Source organism: Polyodon spathula, chromosome 17, assembly GCF_017654505.1.
Source record: "Polyodon spathula isolate WHYD16114869_AA chromosome 17, ASM1765450v1, whole genome shotgun sequence".
Classification (NCBI taxonomy): domain Eukaryota; kingdom Metazoa; phylum Chordata; class Actinopteri; order Acipenseriformes; family Polyodontidae; genus Polyodon; species Polyodon spathula.
In genome coordinates, this window is record NC_054550.1 from 14264617 (window position 1) to 14287753 (window position 23137).

At 40.7% G+C, this 23137-nt stretch overlaps 1 protein-coding gene across 3 annotated transcripts in view; it reads left to right on the top strand.

Moving 5' to 3' along the window:
- The window catches only part of LOC121330057 (leucine-rich repeat-containing protein 4C-like), a 674313-nt gene that overhangs the window by 424824 nt on the left and 226352 nt on the right, over window positions 1–23137 (top strand). The gene's annotated exons all lie outside the window — the stretch shown is intronic.

Here is a 23137-nt window from a genome sequence, read left to right on the forward strand (position 1 = left end):
ATGATACGGAATACCCACTTAGTATTAGGATACTATCAGAATACTAGCCCTTCTAGACACCTGTGACAAAGTGCCCGCCCCTGTGTATATTATCTGCTATATGTTGCGTGTGGTGTGTTAAATGTTGATGTATAGTCATAGGTACACAGGATATAAATGGGTCTGTGTGACAAAAGTGTTTAAAATGTATATTTGTATTTAGGCACAAGGATTGCACAGCACTTCACGTGCAGGTAAAATGTAATATGTGAGCACGGGGAATTGCACTTTATTAATTCACGTGCAGTTGTACCGAGATTCCAATTAGCAGTCGAGTCTCGGTACAGCAGCATAAAAGCAACATGTTTTCACCCACTCACGGTTGGGTGTTCGGTGAGTGGAGAACGGGAGAGAGGAGGAGAAATTTAATATAACAATTGATATTGTGTATTTAAAACTCACCGTGTTTGTCAGTGTGTCTATCCGTGCATCGTGTTGCGATGTGGGAAAAGGCTTTATGGTCAAACCTTATTTTATTTTTCTTCAAAATATTTCCCAACATAAAATCAATGTCACCTTACCCTAATTGCTTTTGAGTTTAATGTTTTAAAATAAAATATCGAAAAGAACGAAATTTCAATGTACCATTTGTAATTCTGTAATATGAAAGAATTGGTCAGTGGTCTGAATACTTTTGCAAGGCACTGTATATATTTATATTTAAAAAAGAAAAAAAAGAAAATGCATTGCACAGGCAGAGATTGAACCTGGTACCTCCAGCACAGCGCCGATCCGCTGTACAAGAGAGCCGCGATCCCTTACAAATGTATCAATATTGTTATGTTGCGTCACCTACCAGTCCTGACCCCTACCACATATATGCTACAGCCTACTAATTTGTAGCATTGGCTATATTATTTATTTTATTATCCTTGTAGTCACATTGAGATTAAAACCTCTTTTACGAGTGAGACCTAGCCAAGCAGGTAGCAGCAAGTCAATCGACAACAAGAACAAGTACACAATAAAATACAATTAAGACACAGGCAAATCACATTTAAAACAATAATCAAAATACACAAAAATAGTCAACTATTTAAAACAGTTACAACTCTCAGTTATGAAATCATGCAGTTTACTCTTAAATTGCAATAAAGATATCTGGGTCTGTGCCTTTAGTTTGGACTTGAACTCATTCCAGGACCATGGGGAATAAAAAGCAAAGGATCCTTTACCAGCGTCAGTACGCACATTTGGGATTTTAAAATGCAAACTCTCAATATCTCTCATTTTGTGCCAAAGCACTTTTTTTTTTGCGAGGCACAAATTTAGTGAAGGGATTGCGTGAAGATCAAAGATCGGGCCTCTATATTCTAACATGGGTTTGCTTGTTTTGAAAGGCAGTGTCACTTTTTTCTCGTGAGACTTGGCGACACTGGTAACCTTAACGGTCTGTCTCACAGGCAGTAACTGATTCCACCTCATTTTGTTGTTGACAAGAGTTTGTGCAGGATACAGCAGGCAGTGGCAATTTTGGGAACTAACTAATGCTGCACTTCAGTCCATTTCAGCAGTATCCGCCACCTCCCTTTCAAGTGCGCAGTACTCGTATTTGCCCAAGCCGTGTTGAATGCTTCCTCAGCAGCTGTCAGCCATCTGGACTGGTAGGGTTTCTAAGCCAAGGTAGTATACACAGCATCACCTGAGCCCCTATATACTCTATTGCCTGAATGAAAGGGAAATATATATATATATATAACTAGGGGTCTACATAAATCGTGAAATTGAGGGGTCACCGTGAAATTCATCTCTTTTAGGGGCCAATGCACACCGGACAAGTATGGCGATAGAAAAAAAAAAGCTTGTTTAAAAGAACTACTCAAGCGACGCAAACTACATATCTTCCTTCCGTAGATAGGTCTTTTTCATAAAATCCTTCTTCAATTTCATTATCTCTCATATGGTATTTATAATGCTCATTTTATTGCCTGCATTCAGTGCCATTTACCATGTGTCTACCCAGTTCAGAATGCTGTCTAGGTAATTTTGAATGACCTTTGCTGCTACAACAGTGTTTGCCACTCCTCCTATTTTTGTGTCATCTGCAAACTTAACAAGTTTGCTTACTATACCAGAATCTAAGTCATTAATGTAGATTAGGAATAGCAGAGGACATAATAGTGATCCCTGTGGTACTCCACTGTTTACCTCACTTAATTTTGAGGTTTCTCCTCTAATCAGAACTTTCTGTTTTCCAGATGTTAACCACTCCCTAATCTATGTGCATGCATTTCCTTGAATCCCTACTTCGTTCAGTTGGAGAATTAATCTTTTATGCAGGTTAGTTATACTCCCTTTCCTAAAGCCATGCCGACTGTCTCCCAGGATACTGTTACCGTAAAGGTAATTTTCCATTTTGGATCTTATTATAGTTTCCATAAATTTACATATAATAGAAGTCAGGCTTATTGGTCTGTGGTTACCTGGTTCAGTTTTGTTTCCCTTTTTGTGGCTCGGTATTACGTTTGCAATTTTCCAGTCTGTCGGTACCACCCCTGTGTCATGAGACTGTTGCATGATCTTGGTTAGTGGTTTGTAAATAACTTCTTTCATTTCTCTGAGTACTATTGGGAGGATCTCATCCAGCCGAGGAATTTGTCTATTTTAAGAGCTACTAGTCCCTGTAACACTTCTGCCTCAATTATGCTAGTTATTTAAAACTAGATAGGAACAGGTTGACATGTGGGACATGTTCTCTGTATCCTCCTTTGTAAAAACATGTGAAAAGTAATGATTTATTATATTTGTCTATGATTTTGCCATTTGTAACCATTAGACATTTAACCTCTTTCTTGAAAGTTCTCTTGCTGTTATAATATTGAAAAAAACTTTTTGGAATTAATTTTAGCCCCCTTACCAATGCTCATGTCTATCTCTCTCTTGGCCTTTCTAACTTGCTTTTTGATTTGCGTTTGCAGTTCCAAGTACTCTTTCTGTGTCCCTTTTAAATGCTCTGTAAAGTCCCTTTTTTCATTGAATATTTTTTTTTTTTTAATTTATCTATTAAACCATTTTGGCAATTTTGTTTTAGATTTAGATTTGTCTACTTTTGGGATGTAACTGTTTTGCGCCTCTAGTACTACATTTAAACAAAAAAACAGCTATCTGTTTTCCATGGATGTTTTCTTTTTCTTACTCCAATCTAATTCTATTAGTCTCTGTTTCATTCCTTCATAGTTTGCCTTCCTAAAATTGTAAACCTTAGCTTTAGTCATTACTTTTGGGGTTTTAAAAGACTATTTTTGGTGTATAGCGCTACCCCTCTGCCTCTTTTGTCCTGTCTGTCTTTCCTATACAGTGTATTGTATACACACTAGTATCATATTAGTCTCCATCACTCTCAGATGGACAACGAACATGCTGCATAAAGTTGCCTTTATTGAAGTATGCCAGATGCCCTTGGGTAAATAAGTTTTGGGGCTATTTCTAATCGATTTCCACATCTGTATAACTTGGCAAAGCTTTGCCTTACACTTCCAACCAATTCAGTGGATGCAGCACGTGCCGTCTCAATGCATGGACGCGTCCACACCAGACAGAGCATGTTGGCAGCAACTGCAGGGGAATATCTGCATGCTTGCCTTCAACAAATGATAGCCCTGTTATACTTAGATTTATTTAATGTTTAACAGCTCCGCGAAATGTCAGCGAAATTCTATTTTTATTCTGCAACCTACCCGTGAAAAATAATTAAATTTACCGCAATTTAAGCAGACCCATATATATAACATCGCCATCGGTTTTCAGCCATGGTGATCTACAATACCTGTTGGTCAGTTTCATTTTATACCTCAAGTTCATTTTTTATTTAAGAGTCGTAAGTTAAATTAGTTGAAACAGTATTCACTACTAACAACATGACACACCACTAATAATATTTGAAAAACAATTTGGGTAAGAGCAGTAAAACACATTATTAACCAACCAGACACAAGATATTTTGCTTTATTACAGTAGTTTAAATTCACTCGTGTACCAGTTCTTTGTGCATGGAAACCACATTTTCACAAAATTTCACTAGTAATCTTCAAAAACACCAGGAGTACTTTACATATAGCTAATTTACATATCAACACCGGGTGAAAAGCCTGATTTACTCAAGTAAAATAAACTGAGCGAATGGAAACCCAAAAAAGCATTTTACACAAGACATTTTTCTCATGTAAATGTTAAATTAAACCCTATGATTGTTGTTTTGTATTGTTTTCGATTCCGATGTTGACATTATTGAGCAACCCTCTGATGACCAAATGATGCATCACAGTGTGTCTCTGTCAAATATTTGTTTCTTTTTTTTGTATTTCATTCTCCACGTACCCTCCAGTTTTTCATGAAGCTCTGACAATATTGTGCAAATTATAGAATTATGACTCGCCCTCTACCTCTTGTATTAGGACAAGGGAAAATATTGGACATGCACAGATATTGAAGTGCATTGTATTTGGTTGCACTTTGAGGACTAAACAGCAAATTCAGACAAATGTTTTACCCCCCACCCTTTTTTTATCATGCTGAGAATATCATTGAGATACTGTACCTGTATATTCCAATTTAACAGAATTAAAGAAGACCCAGTGATCATATCACCAGTGTCAATAAGAGGTACAGAGGAGGGATTTTAATGCCTTGGATTCCCCTTATTGTCTGACAGGCCCAGTCTACCAACAACAGGCATGGGAATGTTTTGCCCATGGCACACAAAACAGGGATATATTTGCACAGCAGTAGCTGCAATTTCTGACAGAATGGACATGTCAGTTAAAGTTTGATCAGTGACCTTAACTAAGCATTGTCTTAAATTTGATTTATCTAAATGTTACTGTTATGAATAATATTAAAGGTTCCATTCATTTTTAATAGTGAAACAATCACATGTGACTTCGAAACACTTCAGTTTTCAAAAAATACAATACTTCAAAATAATTGAATATCTTTTCCAATGTTTCAACTGCTTTAACCCATCTCAGGGTTTCTAGGTTTCTAATAAGGCAAAGTCCTGGTCATGTTCTCTCTTGCAGGCTGGATCTAGCCTCAGGTGTTAGCGAGATTGAGAGCTTAGTTGATTTTACGGTTGACATTTCCTTTATGTTTGTTTCTCTGTGGAAGGTTGATTTGCACTGCTGCTTTCCCTATTTCAGGTTCATTAGCTCTAAACATTGGCTTTTATGTTTTCATTCTGCTAAGATTCTTAAAATCACTTTGTTAATGTAAGACAAGGTTTGATTTGTTTGAACCAGTTGCATAAATGTTGCCAGAGTTACATGTTAACTGCCATTAAATTCCAGTTGGTAGCAGTTACTGCAAGTATTGCAAGCATCGCTGTGAGGACATCTAATATGTTTTTGTAAATCAGCCACTACCTTTTCAACTGCTAATATCTCTTATATTTCATAAGCCATTTGAGATTACCACTTCATATTTTTAATGATCTAACGCTTTAATGTATTAGCTTAATTCTTGTGCAGGACCCTTTTTGTGGTATTATTTGTAAAGAGCTGTCGCTACTGCACTGTTAGGGCAAGTTTTTCTTCTGCTGCAGCATGTAAAAAGGAACACGACTGGACAACATTTCTGATGGTGAAATATGCCATCTTAGAAACTAAATGAATATGAGTTGAAACTCGATTCATGGTCAAGAAGGATGATAAAACCTGACATTAAATCTCTTTGACACCATGGTATTGAGAAGATGCAGTGTATGGTGCTGCCATCCAAGTGTAAAGGATTATTGTAGGATCTGTCTACAGGTATGACATGGCACTTTTGACCTGAAGTTCTTTAATAAATAAACAGTTTAAACATAGCTATATTATATAATCATTGGAAATACCCCCAGTTGTGTCCCTGCAAAGGACCTAAGTGCTATGAGATAGGAGACAATGGGCTCTATGTACAAATATTACTTACTTGTCCATAAATACTGCAGATTTGTAGCCCTCGCTCTGAGGATTTTTGCCTGTGATGTTCTAAACAGCTCTTTTTCATGAACAACTACAGTAATATCACTGCACGTTTACGAACAGCACAAATTACTGCTCATTATACAGGAGAGATCAGAATTTGCATCTCATTATAAATAGATTTGTAATGCAGAAAATCAAGATTTAGAACTTCCTTCTGGCTTGGTTTACATGCACATGAAAATCAACTCTACAGTCATGACTGTGTGATGTTGACACACGAATACATTGTGAAACAGCAAAAACGGATGTCCTTTTGGCAGCACGACTGTAACAGGGTCAATCACTTTCTCACAATAAAAATAGCTGTAAAACCTTTGTAAACAGGAGGAGGAATTGTGCGTGTGGCTCATGAGATTTCAACAGTCAAGATCCCATTTTTCTGACTTAATCTCACTTAATCTCCAGCAGAAAGGCCATACAAAATAGAGTAAATTCAAGTTAATAGGAAAAAGTCAGTAGTACTACATTAACATGTTAATATATTTTCAAAAACAGTTTGCATTTGGCACCTTTGCTAGCCTAACTGCACCTGTATTATTGTTTACTATATATATTCTTTTTAATTAAAATTTCAGAAACTTGTCTCCCATGGAAGATATCCCTTTCAATTGTTTTAACTGTGTTACCCCCTGACGAATTAGAGGCCTTTACATTGGCGAAGCGCAGAACAACATTCAAATTAATGAATGCAATCATGCAAGCAATCCGTCTACTCCCAAAGTAAATGGAAGCACACATAAGCTAACACAAAACACCAGTGCCAACCTAATATTAAAGTCTATGTCCAATATCAACGATTAACTTTGCAGCTAATCAAACAAATGTCTTGAGTGTTTACGTGAAATCAGTGCACAATTTAATCTAAAAGACATACAAGGTTCAATAAATCATTTAACATCTGCTGTTAGACATTTAAGAAGCATCATTCCCATTCAGATGACTTCAAATGGTGGTGGTTAAATGCGATGAAGAATGTAATCAGAAACATTACAATATAATAATGTATTATGTCAAACTGAATGTGATTGTTAAAAGTAATGCAAACAGACCCTGTAGCACAACGAAAACAAACCAAAACTTAGATCTAAAAGTAAGGGAAAGCATAAATAAAACTAAGCTTGTTTCTATAAATGGAAGTTTACAATGGGAATTTTGCACGGTAATTCTCCAGTTTACCAGGTTTGTACTCGTCTCTGTACCCTAACCATGCTTCCCTATGCGTTCAGTGCTTTAATTTAAGAATATCGCAGAAAACTTTTGTTTTTTGTTGTGTAAATGAAAAAAGTACAGTACATACAGTAGGCTACATAAGTATATACTGTTTGTCTTATTTCACTTGTCTATGCACTACATAATTACTGAGAAGAGAATATTTCAGTTTGTCTTTAATTAAAGAACTCTGCAGTGATTTGTTTCCATGTTTCCCTTCCATTATTAATTTGAAGCATATAAAGCACCTTAAAATATTGAAGAAATAGATTGCTTTTCAGACATTTACCTGTTAATCTTAAGATTTACCAAAGCGTATTGATAAATGCAGGTATATCACCAAATAATGTATTTACTCTCGCATTAAATGGTCAACTAACAAAAAAACATTAATTTCGAAGAATATATATTTATTTCTGCATACACATTTTCCATTAACAAAATCATCATTAATGAGCTTACGGTAATGCACAATGGAGCAATTTAAACCAGTTCAACATAGCACTGAACAATACTGTGATCCACGTGTGTAGAACAACCAACATTCTTGTAAATGTGTGTACAACTTGGAGTTACACAGGACTCCTGAGGCACTTTTTTTTTTTTTTTTTTTTTTTACACTTCTTGTTGCACATACATTGTTTGAACTCTTGCCCACCAGTAAAAGATTGCTTAGATACAATATCTCTGTCATGTTGGCAACTAAATAAATTTGCAAACGCGAAAGAAAGGGTTCGACATTAAACATGGCCCGGTGGCCTGGGCCCGGTTGAGAGCGCAGTTTGGCCGGTAGTTATGAAGGCCGGACTGAGTCGGTTACATTTAACTAGTATAATATATATATAGTTGTCACAAAGACGGCCGGAGTGGGAGACGTCAGACCAGAAACAAGAACCAGGAAATAAACAAAAAGAGAGGTGAAGTTTGGTGGATTTAATAATTTATACAAGGAGAAAATAAAAGGTTGCAAAGACAAACAAGACACAGGACACAGCACTGGTAGCCAAATAAACAGACAAACAAAACAGACTAACACTAAACAAAACACGGTGAGTTTCTATTTTACTTAATACTATTACAATTACCTCCGTCTCCAATCCCGTTCTCCACTCACCGAACACACATGCCGACGTGGGGGAAAACATATTGCATTTATGCAGCTGTACCGAGACTCGACTGTTAATCAATCATTTAATTGGAGTCTCGGTACAACTGCACGTGAACTAATAAAGTGCAATTTGCCGTGCTCACATATTATTACGTTTTACTTGCACGTGAAGTGCTGTGCAATCCTCGTGCCTAAATAAATATACATTTTAAACACTCGTGTTACACAGACCCGTTTATATCCCGTGTACCACTGACTACACACCAACATTAACACACCACATATAAAACAAAATACACACAGGGGCGGGCACTTTACCCCAATAGTGCATATGGCTTCCGTTTCATGAATCCAGAAAAACGGGCCAGTGTGTCAAAGGTGAAAATTAATTTACAAACCATTTTTTAAAAACGTAACTACAAACTAATCCTAACTTTCCCCCCGCGCGTCATATTTCTTGTACAGTCAGAATCTGAGACTATGTAACGAAGTGCTGTGTTGGTACTCGATCCCACAGGTTTTCTACAACTAAGCAACCAATAAGCCAAAAGGAAAGCACTGAAATCAATAAATAATAAAGAATGTAATTATGAAAAAATATGAAGACCAACATTTAGAGTGGAGACTTCATTATGACAGAGAAAAAATGTTTTGCCTTGTTTAGCGTCAGTTTCCCAGACTTACAAATAAAACAGCTGCTTTTATTTGTTGTGAATTCAACATTTAGTTTACATTCCCAGCGACAGAGAGTGGAAGCGACAGCGTGGAAGAAGTACAGGCGTGGAAAAGTGCAGAGCAGTTTAGAAGCAGTGAATAAACCGAACAGGATAGCAGTATCAACCAACGATCATTTGGGTGCGGTTTTACAATGTTTAGTAAGGAATTTGTGAAAGGAGGGAGGAAGGGTGGAATGTTTCAGTACACCATTAGGTTGGGTCAGATGTCCAGGGACAGTGGGGGGATGGTAGAAGAAGGGCAATGCCTGCTTGCTTGCTAGGTCATAAATTCCAGGTTAAAGTGAACATAACAACCGTAACGGGGGGGTGGGGCAATCATGCCCCACAGCTATCCTCTAGTATATGAGTTCAGGGGGTAGGGATGGATGAATTGTCTGCTGCGTGCCAACTCCTGATAGGAGCAGGGGATGTTATGTGGAAACTATATAACCCATGTATGTGCTTTACCCCGGTAGAATACACTAGTTACTGATGAAGTGACTGTTATTCTCCGGAGCGCTCTGTATTTTGATGACCACTGCAATAAACCTTTGATGCAACGACCGGTGTGATCGATTGTCTCTGATCATCTCTGCCCTTCATTTTGCGACCCTGCAGCAGTTTGAAAGCAGGTTGACAGCTGCAGAAGAAACTAAACTTCAAAAAACATCAACATGGTCTTCAAGCCAGTAATCTGTGACACCTGCATGATGTGGGAAATCTGAGAAAACCCAACAGAGCTAAACCAAGTGTACGTAAAGTGCTGCATGATCCAGGACTTTCATAAACTAGTAAGTATGCTAGAAATGAAGCTGGAAGAAATGAGACAGCAACAGGATCTTGAGGAGCTGGCACACCCACAATTCATGGAAGTCTGCATCACCCCTAACAGAATGAAAGCCACTAGGGAGCTAGAAGGTCAGAATAACTGGGATCAGGTAGGCAGAAGCAGGGAAAAAAAGAAACTTCATCAAACACAACCACCAGAAATCAAAACAACCAACAAGTTTGAGTCACTTCAGAATTCTGATGAGCAAAACCAATAACAAGAGAACGAAAGGAACAACATCCAAGACACTATTGACAGTGGTGACCAGACAGCAAAAAGAAGGGAGGTCATGATTGTTGGGGACTCCATATTGAGAAACACAGCAAGTTCAATTCGCAGTTTGGACCCCTTATTACAACAGTGTGCTGCCTTCCGGGAGCCTCGGTCAAGCACATCACTGAGAACGTGGACAGGCTCCTAGAACGAACAGCATTGGAAGAGACAGACCAAAATCTCTGCAAAACAAATTCAGAGAGCTAGGAAGGAAATTAAAAGAGAAAACCAAAACTGTGGTATTTTCTGGTATACTACCGGCACCTTGCAAAGGACCATATGGACAGCTGGAAATAATCAATCTAAACGCATGGCTGAAGACACATGGGAAGGCTTCACCTATGTTGATCATTGGACCACATTCTACAACGAGGACTATCTGTATAGATGGGACGGACTGCACTTAAATAACAAGGGAACCAGTCTACTTGGAGAAAAGATCCTCGAACAGGTTCAGAAGCATTTCATCTAGAAAGGAAGGGGGGAGAAATCAACAAAAAAACAGAAGGGAGACCACATCAAAACAAGGACAACAACTCAGGTAAGACAACCATTAAATGTATTTATCTAAATGCTAGAAGTATCAGAAACAAAATTCTAGAACTTGAAGCTACTGCACTAACAAGTAACCATGATGTGATAGGTGTTACAGAAACGCAGTTGTCTGAGAGTGATGGGGACGAATATAATATTTGTGGGTATACACTGTATAAGAAAGGACAGAAGAGGAGGAGGGGTAGCGCTATACATAAGAAACAGTCTTGAAGCCCAGGTGTTAAACCTGGACAAAGAAAACAAAGCCGAATCAACATGGGTCAGAATAACAGACAAAAGGGGCGTAATAATAGGAGCATGCTATAGACCGCCAGATTCAGACGGTGAGCAAAACCCGGTGGGGAGCACAACGGATGAAATTGAAATGGTGGAAATGACAAATGACTGCTTCCTAACACAATTTGTCAAGGCACCGACTAGAGGGGAGGCATGCCTTGATTTAGTCTTTTCAAATAACGAAGATAGAATAACTAAAACAGAGGTCAGAGAACCATTGGCAAACTCAGACCACAACATGGTCTCATTTGAAGTGTTTTTTAAATCCCCAAAAGTAAAGACTAAAGCTAAGGTTTACAATTTTAGAAAAGCAAACTATGAAGGTATGAAACAGAGACTAACAGAAGTAGATTGGAGTAAAATAGAGAAAACACCCACAGAAGAAGGATGATTGTTCTTCAAAAATGTAGTACTAGAGGCACAAAACAATTATATCCCTAAAGTAGACTAATCTAAATGTAAAACTAAATTGCCAAAATGGTTTAATAGATCAATTACAAAAAATACTCAGCGAAAAAAGGCACTTTACAGAGCATTAAAAAAGGACCAAAAAGAAAGTACACAGAAAGAGTACACAGAACTGCAAATGCAAGTCAAAAAGGAAGTTAGAAAGGCCAAGAGAGAAATAGAAATGAACATTGCTAAGGGGGGTGTGGCAGGCTGGCGAGTGGATAGAGGCCCAGAGACAGACTGCAGTTCAAAAAAATAACTATTTTATTATAAATAAACACAAAATGAAAGGCCACAAGGGCCAAAACAAAACAATTTAAACACAAAGAAAGACAAAAAGCAAAATTTACAAAAATAACAGTTTCCAGGCTGGGCAATGCCTTCACTGGATTCAAGTTTTCCAAACAACCAAAAAAAACCAACCTGCTTCCTCAGCTCCCTCTCCCCAAATGAGAAGCAGAGGCCTCCTTTTATATCAGGTGGCTTGGGGGCTCCGGGGGCTCCGACATCAACCCCACCCTCCCCCCTTCCCCCCCCCCCCAAGAGTCCAATTATGTCCCTTGGGTGGGCTGTTATGGTGGGTGGTGGTGGGCGGGGTTGATGTCGGAGCCCCCAAGCCTTCTTTGGTTGAGGGGGCCCCGAATCTCCAAGGTAGCACGGCGACGGCGGCCCGGCTCCCTCTGGTGGCGGAGGCGGCGACGGCGGCCCGGCTCCCTCTGGTGGCGGAGGCGGCGGCCCGGCTCCCTCTGGTGGCGGAGGCGGCGGCCCCGCTCCCTCTGGTGGCGGAGGCGGCGGCCCGGCTCTCCTGGTGGCTCTGGTGCTCCCTCTGGTGGCGGAGGCGGAGGCGGCGGCCCGGCTCCCTCTGGTGGCGGAGGCGGCCCCTCCCTCTCGGGCTCTGAGAGCGGCGGCGGCGGCTCCTCCCTCTCGGGCTCTGAGAGCGGCGACGGCGGCCTCCTCCCTCTCGGGCTCTGAGAGCGGCGACGGCGGCTCCTCCCTCTCGGGCTCTGAGAGCGGCGGCGGCGGCTCCCTCCCTCTCGGGCTCTGAGAGCGGCGGCGGCTCCTCCCTCTCGGGCTCTGAGAGCGGCGGCGGCTCCTCCCTCTCGGGCTCTGAGCGGCGGCGGCTCCTCCCTCTCGGGCTCTGAGAGCGGCGGCGGCTCCTCCCTCTCTGGCTCTGAGAGCGGCGGCGGCTCCTCCTCCCTCTCTGGCTCTGGGAGCGACGGCGGCTCCTCCTCCCTCTCTGGCTCTGGGAGCGACGGCGGCTCCTCACTCCTCTCTGGCTCTGGGAGCGACGGCGGCTCCTCCTCCCTCTCTGGCTCTGGGAGCGACGGCGGCGCAGCTCCTCACTCCCTCTCTGGCTCTGGGAGCGACGGCGGCTCCTCACCCCTCTCTGGCTCTGGGAGCGACGGCAGCTCCTCACCCCTCTCTGGCTCTGGGAGCGACGGCAGCTCCTCACCCCTCTCTGGCTCTGGGAGCGACGGCGGCTCCTCACCCCTCTCTGGCTCTGGGAGCGACGGCGGCTCCTCACCCCTCTCTGGCTCTGGGAGCGACGGCGGCTCCTCACCCCTCTCTGGCTCTGGGAGCGACGGCGGCTCCTCACCCCTCTCTGGCTCTGGGAGCGACGGCGGCTCCTCACCCCTCTCTGGCTCTGGGAGCGACGGCAGCTCCTCCTCCCTCTCTGGCTCTGGGAGCGACGGCAGATCCTCCTCCCTCTCTGGCTCTGGGAGCGACGGAGGCTCCTCCTCCCTCTCTGGCTCTGGGAGCGACGGCAGATCCTCCTCCCTCTCTGGCTCTGGGAGCGACGGCGGCTCCTCCTCCCTCTCTGGCTCTGGGAGCGACGGCAGCTCCTCCTCCCTCTCTGGCTCTGGGAGCGACGGCAGATCCTCCTCCCTCTCTGGCTCTGGGAGCGACGGCGGCTCCTCCTCCCTCTCTGGCTCTGGGAGCGACGGAGGCTCCTCCTCCCCTCTCTGGCTCTGGGAGCGACGGCAGCTCCTCCTCCCTCTCTGGCTCTGGGAGCGACGGCAGGCTCCTCCTCCCTCTCTGGCTCTGGGAGCGACGGCAGCTCCTCACCCCTCTCTGGCTCTGGGAGCGACGGCAGCTCCTCACCCCTCTCTGGCTCTGGGAGCGACGGCAGCTCCTCACCCCTCTCTGGCTCTGGGAGCGACGGCAGCTCCTCACCCCTCTCTGGCTCTGGGAGCGACGGCAGCTCCTCACCCCTCTCTGGCTCTGGGGGCGACGGCAGCTCCTCACCCCTCTCTGGCTCTGGGAGCGACGGCAGCTCCTCACCCCCTCTGGCTCTGGCTCCGGGACGACGGCAGCTGCTCCCGTCTCCTCTCGGGACGTGGGAGAGACCGAGACCCCTCTGGCCTCTCGTCGAAGGTGGCCTCAGCCTTCTGATAGCTCCCCCTTACGACGGCAGCTCCTCACCCCTCTCTGGCTCCCGGGAAGGCGGCTCACCCCTCTCTGGCTCCCGGGAAGGCGGCTCACCCTTCTCTGGCTCTCGGGAAGGTGGCTCACCTCTCTTTATTGGAGTGACCGGTGGATCTCCCATGTCTACCGCCAGGTAATTAACCACCATGAGGGCAACCTCTGGGAAGGAGGCCGGGTGGTGCTGTTCCTCCCACTGTTCCCACCTCTCCCCATCTCGACGCCACAGCGTGTTGATAACTATGGGGAGATCGTGGACGAGGTCTGCCTCAGGGTGCATCAACCAGTCCCAGATCTCCTGGGACGGTGGTGAAGGTGGTGGTGCTGGAGGTAGTGGGGTGGCCCCTGATGCCCGGGGTGAACACTGCACCTCTTCCTGGGCCTGGTTGTAGGGGCATCCTGCCCAGTTGTGGCCATCCTCCTCACACCGGCCACACCAGTTTGCCGGTGGCACGTCTGGGCAGGACCGCCAACGATGGTCCTCCTTCCCAGAACCAGGAACACCAGGGGAAGAGGCTGGCCGGGTCCTCCAGCGGTGGCTGCAGCAGCTTACATTTCTTCAGCTGCTGCTGCTTTTCCTGCCTTTGCCGCTGTCTGCTCTTTCCCATTTTTTTTTCAAAAAAAAAAAAAAAAAATTATCCCAAAAATTCAAAACAAAACAAAACAAAAATACTGCTCTGAGCCTCTAGGTGGCGCTATCCCACTTCTGACACCAAATGTGGCAGGCTGGCGAGTGGATAGAGGCCCAGAGACAGACTGCAGTTCAAAAAAATAACTATTTTATTATAAATAAACACAAAATGAAAGGGCAAAAGGGCCAAAACAATTTAAACACAAAGAAAGACAAAAAGCAAAATTTAAAAAAATAACAGTTTCCAGGCTGGGCAATGCCTTCACTGGATTCAAGTTTTCCAAACAACCAAAAAAAAACAACCTGCTTCCTCAGCTCCCTCTCCCCAAATGAGAAGCAGAGGCCTCCTTTTATATCAGGTGGCTGGGCGCTGATTGATCGTTAATCAACCTAATCAACTAATCAACCCCAGCCACCTGAACATAATAAACCCAGGCAGGTAGGGGAAGTTAACCCCATCCCTGCCAATTTAAAGGGCAGAGCTTTGCTCTGCCACAGGGGGCTAAAACCAATTCCAAAATGTGTTTCCAATATTACAACAGCAAGAGAACATTCAAAGAGGAGGTTATATGTCTAAGAGATACAAATAGCAAAATCGTAGATGAAAAAAAAAATAGCAAATATATTAAATGATTACTTTTCACAAGTTTTTACAAAGGAAGATAAGGACAGCATGCCCCACATGTCAATCAGTTCCTATCCAGTTTTAAATAACTTTAGCATAACTGAGGCAGAAGTGTTAAAGGGACTAGGAGCTCTTAAAATAAACAAATCCCCTGGGCCGGATGAGATCCTCCCAGTAGTACTCAAAGAAATGAAAGAAGTTATTTACAAACCGCTAACCAAGATCATGCAACTGTCTCTTGACACAGGGATTGTACCGACAGACTGGAAAATTGCAAATGTAATACCGATCCACAAAAAGGGAAACAAGACTGAACCAGGTAACTACAGACCAGTAAGCCTGACTTCTATTATATGCAAACTTATGGAAACTATAATAAGATCTAAAATGGAAAATTACCTATATGGTAACAGGGTCCTGGGAGACAGTCAACATGGTTTTAGGAAAGGGAGATCTTGTCTAACTAACTTGCTTGATTTTTTTGAGGATGTAACATCGATAATGGATGATTGCAAACCATATGACATGGTTTATTTAGATTTCCAGAAAGCTTTTGACAAAGTCCCGCACAAAAGATTAATTCTCAAACTGAACACAGTTGGGATTCAAGGAAACACATGTACATGGATTAGGGAGTGGTTAACATGTAGAAAACAGAAAGTACTGATTAGAGGAAAAACCACAGAATGGAGTGTGGTAACCAGCGGTGTACCACAGGGATCAGTATTAGGTCCTCTGCTATTCCTAATCTACATTAATGATTTAGATTCTGGTATAGTAAGCAAACTTGTTAAATTTGCAGACGACACAAAAGTAGGAGGAGTGGCAAACACTGCTGCAGCAGCAAAGGTCATTCAAAATGATCTAGACAAGATTCAGAACTGGGCAGACACATGGCAAATGACATTTAATAGAGAAAAGTGTAAGGTACTGCACGCAGGAAATAAAAATGTACATTATAAATATCATATGGGAGATATTGAAATTGGAGAAGGAATCTATGAAAAAGACCTAGGAGTTTTTGTTGACTCAGAAATGTCTTCATCTAGACAATGTGGGGAAGCTATAAAAAAGGCTAACAAGATGCTCGGATACATTATGAAAAGTGTTGAATTTAAATCAAGGGAAGTAATGTTAAAACTGTACAATGCACTTGTAAGACCTCATCTTGAATATTGTGTGCAGTTCTGGTCACCTCGCTATAAAAAAGATATTGCTGCTCTAGAAAGAGTGCAAAGAAGAGCGACCAGAATTATTCCGGGCTTAAAAGGCATGTCATATGCAGACAGGCTAAAAGAATTGAATCTGTTCAGTCTTGAACAAAGAAGACTACGTGGCGACCTAATTCAAGCATTCAAAATTCTAAAAGGTATTGACAGTGTCGACCCAAGGGACTTTTTCAGCCTGAAAAAAGAAACAAGGACCAGGGGTCACAAATGGAGTTTAGAAAAAGGGGCATTCAGAACAGAAAATAGGAGACACTTTTTTACACAGAGAATTGTGAGGGTCTGGAATCAACTCCCCAGTAATGTTGTTGAAGCTGACACCCTGGGATCCTTCAAGAAGCTGCTTGATGAGATTTTGGGATCAATAAGCTACTAACAACCAAACGAGCAAGATGGGCCGAATGGCCTCCTCTCGTTTGTAAACTTTCTTATGTTCTTATAATATTGCTCAAACCACCAAATAATAATTTTTGCTGTAGTGTATTCAGAATAAAATAACACCTATCATATACCAAATAAATATTCTACATTTGTTTAATTATAACAAATAATACTTATAATCTTAGTGTAAATACTGTAACCCGCCAAAATAGAATATACATTCCAACATTACAATAGTTTAACATTACTAATTACAAATAGCCATCAAGTACTGACATCAGATGAGTCGAATTAGCTTGTTTATTCAGTAACCTGTAAATAATTCAAAACAGGGATACCTGGTTGTACTTTTAACGGTCAGTGCAAATGTTGCCGTTACTCCATCCATTCACAGAAAGTCAACAGTAGATGTTTTACATTGAACTGCAGTCCAGCGTTAAAAAATCTCCAAGTATCTTGCCTTTTCTTATAGTCACTGCGTTGTTGTGCTTAACATTTAGTATGTCTTTAGATTCATCATAACGTTAAATTACTTTTCTAATTTCAAAGTTATCCAAGTTTGGATTACTTCTTATAGCACTTGCTGTATACTCGTTAAATGGCTGAAGTAACATATATTGAAAGTCTTTGTTTAGCTTCGTTTTCTTTGGAGACGTGGGCTCTCTTTGGTAACCATACACAGTTAGAAACATAGTGAAAATAAAAACCATCATGAAATGTGGCAGGCTGGCGAGTGGATAGAGGCCCAGAGACAGACTGCAGTTCAAAAAAATAACTATTTTATTATAAATAAACAAAAATAAAGTGCACAAGGGCAAAATAACAGATACTCAAACACAAATAAAGCAAAAACAAAACTCACAAAAATAAAGTTTCCAGGCTGGGCAATGCCTTCACTGGATTTAGAAAATTCAAAAACCACAAAACAAACACCAACCTGCTTCCTCAGCTCCCTCTCTCCAAATGAGAAGCAGAGGCCTCCTTTTATATCAGGTGGCTGGGCGCTGATTGATCGTTAATCAACCTAATCAACTAATCAACCCCAGCCACCTGAACATAATAAACCCAGGCAGGTAGGGGAAGTTAACCCCATCCCTGCCAATTTCTAAAGAGCAGAGCTTTGCTCTGCCACATGAAAAAATATATTGGGCCAGATAAAATTGCATCCGGGCCAGTAAAAACACTAGCTCAGTAGTTAAAAATCTAAACGTAGAGCCCTGAAAGACATTCGGCACTTGACTGTTCTTAAGATTTACAAGTAATTGTCCAAAGTAAAGCATTTCGGAGATTTATCAGTATATCTTTGCCAGTATTCAGACCTTTACCATAACATATACACACACAAATCTCATTGTTTCCATCTTGAAATTCTTCCATCATTTTCCTCAGTTCTACACTCTGGTTAGTTCAAAGTCTTTTTTTGTTTATGTTTATTTTATTTATATATTATTTTATTATTTTACAAGGGTACATACATTGTGTAACTTCAAATCAATAACAAAATGCACTCGTTGGCATTTATGTATTCATCTGTGGAAGGGTGGGGAATTCATTGACACAGGAGACATAAAATTGGGGTTTCTAAACACCACTCGATTGCACGATTTATTTGCAGCCACAAGGTGACACTGTTGTACTCTTCTTACCAGCAGTGGTATATGTACTTTCACAGATCACCTTCAGTACACACACAGGTGCATAAAATAATAATCAAAAACAGAAGGTACAAAGAAAAAGCGAAAATAAAACACTATTAATCAAAACTACAAAACAAAGGTGCTGCACTCTGCAGTGTGTACCCCGACAGTCGCTAACCGCACGGCCTGGGTCTCCATCCTACACTCAGGCATTTCCTCACTGCCCTAGACAATCATTGGGATCTGCCCAAGTATTTTCCCTGTTACAAAAATAATCTTTCCTTTCTTTTGTTTCTGGTTATTTGGTGGTTTTCTTCCAACATGATAATTGTGTTTTTCTGTCCATCACCCAGGCTGGCAGATCTCATAATCCACCACCCAAATCCGATGTGTAACCTCAAAAGATCCTTGCCACTTAGACAAACGTTTCAACTCAGAACTTGATAATACTCGTAGCTGAGGTCCAGGGGACAAGCACTCCAGTAACCGCTCAACCACGATCACTTCCACCAACCTGGCTTTGGTGGTCGCATCAGGGTTCAGCCAGCCCATGGCATAATCCTTTAGGTGGTGGACGATGGCTCTGGGATGCTCATCTACCATGAAACGCACCTCCTCATACTTTCACTGATATCCCTCCGGCGTGGTTCCCAAGTGATTAAGGATGGCCGCTTTCAGCGTGGGGTAATCCAGCATGCGCTCCGGGGACCTCGTCCTTGCTGTTGCTTGTGCCTCCCCCGTCAGATGAGGCAAGAAGTAGCTAGCCCATTGTGCCTGTCCCACCCGGCAGAGGTCGCCATGGTCTCAAATACCTCCAAGGCAGGCTTCAGGGCGATCGTTGGCCATCATTTTAGTTGGCCTCTGCAATCTGGGATGTGGACCTGCCGGTCTAGCAGCCCCCTTCACCGTAGCAGTGAATGTCTGGCGCAGGAGATCCATCATGGCTCCATTATGTTAAACATGTTAATTAAACAAAGCCAACATCAACAACTGTTTATCTATTTAAGAAAAAGCAAAATGCTTTAACCACAGTCCTTGCTACAATATTTATAACATGCTTAACATAAAACACTTGGTGCACAGAAATAAAAAAGCAACATATAATGTTATGATCCACTTAAATACTACAATTTAGTAATGTATTGTTTGCTTATAAAAACAGGCTGAACAGTTGCATTTTATTTACAGGTTTATTTGCGCTCCAGTGTCATGTTGATTTTTTTTTTTTTTCAGAAGTCTCCTTTACAGGAATAGGGTAACTTGTGTTTTTAGTTTTATCCACAAAGAAACACCCCAGTTAGCGACATTGGTCACAAGGTGGTGCCGCTCAAGAATTTAAGAAATAATAGAGATACAAAAATGGTGCCATCTTTATGATTCCATATATAAACCCATAAATATCTCTATGGAATATTTAGTAACTGGCAGACCGTAACCATATATATACATTATATATATATATATATATATATATATATATATATATCTAATCTATAGATATATTCAACCTACTAACCATAGTATTCCAACTACTAACCATAAGATTTATAAAATATCAGGGCTCATTGGTCTATTATCATCTGTGTTCAAAAGCAATGTAAAAAGACATTGCATAGACAGCTCATAAGAGTCATGAAATTAATAGAATTTATCATTAACAGCACCAGCAGCTCCACTGCACCCCTGTAGCACCTCCAGCCCCCTTAGTTACCATGACCCTGGGCATAGGACACAGAAATTTTTGTTAATTGCAGTTGGTTTTACTGAATGTGCCTTTTATGAAATTATTTGCCTATTCTCTTTCTGTATTTTTATTGAATTCAGATTTTGCATTTTGAAAACTTGACATCCTACAACCTTTGTGGAATAATTTGATAAATGAATTCCCTTGTGCATATCCTTATCTGACTGTCACAATACACAAATTCTTCTCAGTCAGCTGGTGGGCATTTAATGGATTTCTTTGAAAGTCAACAGGATCTTGAGGCCAGATATTCGTGCAGCTTTAATGCCTCTGCTTGCATTGGCATTATCTTGCAAGTCTGTGAATTTCAAAAGTGTTCCAGGGAATTGCTGCTATTGTGAAGCTGTGAGAATGATTATATATTGTATATATTTAAATATAAACAGGTAATAATTTGCTTATTGGAAAATTAAAAGGTAACCTTGTTAATACAGGTACACTTATCTATAACAAAAAATAACCATTCACAGAAAATGCATAGAAATAGAATTTGAATAAAAGTTTTCTAATACATGTTCTAGTTAAGTTAAATAAAAGGTTGTCAGGTTGTGAGCAATATAGCAATATCTATACTGTATATCAGTTTTTATTGCGTCAAGGTTTTAATCAATGATTAAACATTATTGAAATATAAAACTACTGTACAGTTAAGCTTCTACCTACGGATGCATATAAAGTTTTCCCTTGTGTACATTTTTGCTTTATTATTATTATTATTATTATTATTATTATTATTATTATTATTATTATTATTATTATTATTATTATTACGGTTAACATTATTAGCATAGCTACATAAATATCAAACCATAAATCAGAGTACCATAATGAATGTTTAATCTTAGGAAAAAATGTAAGTAACTTATTGTATGCTGGCTGAGATTAATAAAAGCATGAACTAGTCTCTAGTGTGGTAGATATGCAGGCAGTAATAGAGTGTAAAAATAAATATGTTACTTCTCACAATTCTCAGACTCATAATGCATCCAGACTTCTACATTTCCAGTATGATAAATGTGGACATCCTCACTTCAACACAGTCAGTTAACCTTCGTATATGTATTACTGAACCTTACATGCAATTTATTATAGAAGCATAAAAATTGATGCGTTTGAATGGTGTTTATTTTTAATATCTGAAAATAACTGACTTTGCCAAATAACAATAAAAAACCACCCCCCCCGAACCAAACTAATATAAACCGAGAAATGAAAGCCTTATGTGCAATGCTTCTATTGAGTTACTTTATATATGTTATATTTTCTTAATTAATTTTTTTGTTATTAGTACAGTTTAAATTGGGACTTTGGTCTGTCCTTTCACAGTTGGCAGTGATCTATTGGTATCAGTGTATTACTATTGGTTGTATGAACAAAGGGACGTTCATTTCATTAGTTCTCTGTTCCCAGGGGCGGGGTTGTGGGAATGGCTTCTTTTTGAATCTCAGTTGAGCTGCAGCGGTTGAGGAGGCAGCATGTCCTGTATGAAGTAATGGATTTGCTCAGGCCTGAATTATATATAAAGACATGTGTTTCTTATTCTAGCTGCTCTGTGATTGTTGCTTGTGCTGCAGTACTTCATCAACTGAAATCGAGAGTCGACTACTGTGCTTGCATAATAGTCGGCAGGTCTGAAACAGGCATTGAAGGGTTAAACATATACACTTTCTCCAATTACAGTTTACTTCAATGTTCAGGCAAACTATCGATGCAGTATCATTGAGCAGGGGGCTGAAATCTGAATTCCTAATATGTTCAATGGCTGGCTAGTATACAATGGCATTAAACCTGACATACCTAAAATGATAAGTAATAGTTTGCCAAAGAAACTCTAATAAAACACTACAAAGAACAGATAGAAAATAAAACCTTAAAGAAACTGCATCGCAAAGTGGAAGTATAGAGTGGAATTTAGCCTTCACATGTCCTATCTTTTAAAAGTGTAAGTGAAGCTTTAAAATCAATTTTCCTGGTTTGCGAACTTCAATACCACAGATGACAAAGTATTGGAGTTAAAGGGACTTCATATCCTCAAACCTGCATGTGCTTTCTGGATATCCTATGTCAACATTTACCAACCAAAACAATAAATGTCTGAAATAGACATGATAACACTATATTCAGACATTTACCAGCAAATCTCAAGAATTGCCAAGAGCCTTTGGCTAATGACTGAATGTCTCGCTTCCATGCATTGCAAGGCTTCAGGAGCCCTATGTACTCCCAAGTGCCACAAGAGTCTACCATCCTGCAATAAATAACTACACATATCTACTCACAGCCTGTCTTTGTGGTGTTTTGTGTCATAACCAAAGTGTTATTTTAAAAAATAATAACTTGCATTTAACAGAATGTTATTTTTCATCAAACTACCTATTTGGAGTACAATATCCTTCAACATCATTGTAAATAGGTTTATACTCAAATGTCGGTTGTTCAACAAAGTTGATCACGATATTGTTCAATGTCTTGTGGAACTGTTTTAAATTGTTCAATTGTGCGTAACTGTAAGCTCATTAATGATGATTAACTTAAGTGTGCAAACACTGTTGAGTTACTACCATACATATTGACAGAAAAACAAAACAAAACAAAAAAACGCTCAAGCATTTTGGAAAGTAACCAAAAACATTAATTTCATACAGTATATCAAAAAGCGAAAGCCTCAAAACAATTTACATAAAACTCGAAAATAACTAAAAATAAGCACTGAAAAATAAAATTAATAAAACCCGAAAAACAGAAGCCTTTCATATAGAATAACAAACAAGACAATGACAAATATATTACCTATGTATAGCGTAACAAATGCTGCTGTTAGGTTACTACACTTTCATTCTGTATAATGAATAATGCCGTTTTTAGGTACTAGACCTTTAATTCAGTGCAATTCATTTTAAAGATCACAGATACTGCACCTTTAATTCACTGACAAGCAATGTAATGCCAACAGAATAGTGCTACAGAGTTTCTGTTGCCTCAGTTATGACTTGGGTTCTCATGTACGTCTCAATACTGATTTATACTGTGATTTCATAATGCTAGCTACTG